Here is a 1,749-nt window from a genome sequence, read left to right on the forward strand (position 1 = left end):
AAAATGGGATAACTGAGGGTGGGGGGACCTTCTGGCTCTCTCTGGATGGAAAGTACTAAAGTGAGAAGCTGCAGGTTTGGGGACAGTGAGGTGGCCCAGTGAGCAAGGGCACTGCCTCCAGTCTTGAGGGTCTGAGTTCAAAACTTGGAATATACACATAGTGGAAGGAGAAACCAACACCCACACCCTGTCCTCTGCCATCCACATGTGTGCCTACCCCATGAATTCATTTTTTTTTTAAAGTACCACAAAAAGAAAAGGAAGCCACACACGTTCTGAGGTTGGAGAACAGAGTAGGGGGTTGTAGAACAGACTGGGGGTTGCAGAACAAACAGACTGGGGGGTTGTAGAACAGACTGGGGGTTGTAGAATGGACTGGGGGGTGTAGAGCAGACTGGGGGTAGAGCAGACGGGGTAGAGCAGACTGGGGGTAGAGCAGACTGGGGGTAGAGCAGACTGGGGTTGATTCCTCCTTTGTTCTCCATGTGCTGCTTAGTCCCAGAATAGTTCCAAGCGCAGCACTTTTGTCTCTTCTCTTCCTCAAAGCCCTCCCTAAGTCCTGGAAGAACCAAGAAATCACCAGGGCTGGCACTGCAGTCCTTTGATGCAAGACCTAGTTTTTCAGCTGACTGACTCGACGGCTCCCACCTGCAGGGTCCTCAAGATGCATCCCCTCAGCCCTGGGTAAGAGCTGCTGTACTTAAAGGCTGGGCCAGGCTCCAGCGTTTTGTTCTTCAATTCAAGGATTAAAGTGGAATTTTCCAGAAAGACTTGATCCAGGAAGAATCCTTCTTTTTGGTCTGCAGTTTCTCTTTGTGTGGCAGGACAACATTGCTCCCCACTGCCCTGATGACACAGGCAGCTCATGTCTCCTTGTTCCATCAGCCGCCAGACCTAAGAAGAGGACAGACAGGAGCTTTCCCTCAAGAAAGACCTAGAGTTTGGTGTGGATTTCACTGATTCACATAAAAGAGCCACGAGCTTACTCACCGAGGGTACGTAACAGGATCCTGACTTAGTAAATGGTGCATGATGTCATTGAACAAATCATTTGTCTCTTCCTGCCTCACGTTTTCCATCGAAGAAGTGAGTTTATGATTGTATTTGCATTTTCTAGACTTAATTTTTTTTTTTTACTTAATACTATTACTTTAAAAAATAGCTAAGCGATATCCATTAAACAATTAAAAGGTAGCAGCTAGAAGGTTGGCTCAGTGATTAAGAGCACACACCCATGTTTGCTTCCCAGAGGAACCAGCACCCACAGAGTGGCTCACAACCCCTGTAACTCCAGATCCAAGAAATGACAGCTGTAACCACACAGACACCCCCACCCATGCGCACAAATCCATCCACAGACCCAAGGACATGTATATACATACCTAGAAACTGGAACGTCCTTTAAGAATTAAAGGTCGATGTTTTCCCATTTAAACAGGCTCTGGCTGACAAAATTTTGACTGTTAAGTGATTTATTTCCCCACCTCCAGGTAATGGTGATTGCATTTGTTAAAAGTTATATCAGTCTGAATTGTTTCCCTCCCTCCCTCCCTCCCCCCTCTCTCTTTCTTTTGATTTAATGGCAGTATTAACATTTGCAAATAAAACTTGAGAGACTGGAGATATTGCTCAGTGGTGAAGCATATGCAAGACTCTGGGTTCTATGCAGAATCTCTCTCTCTCTCTCTCTCTCTCTCTCTCTCTCTCTCTCTCACACACACACACACACACACACAGAGAGAGAGAGAG

The sequence above is a fragment of the Mus pahari genome, chromosome 9 (genome assembly GCF_900095145.1).
Source record: "Mus pahari chromosome 9, PAHARI_EIJ_v1.1, whole genome shotgun sequence".
Taxonomy (NCBI): domain Eukaryota; kingdom Metazoa; phylum Chordata; class Mammalia; order Rodentia; family Muridae; genus Mus; species Mus pahari.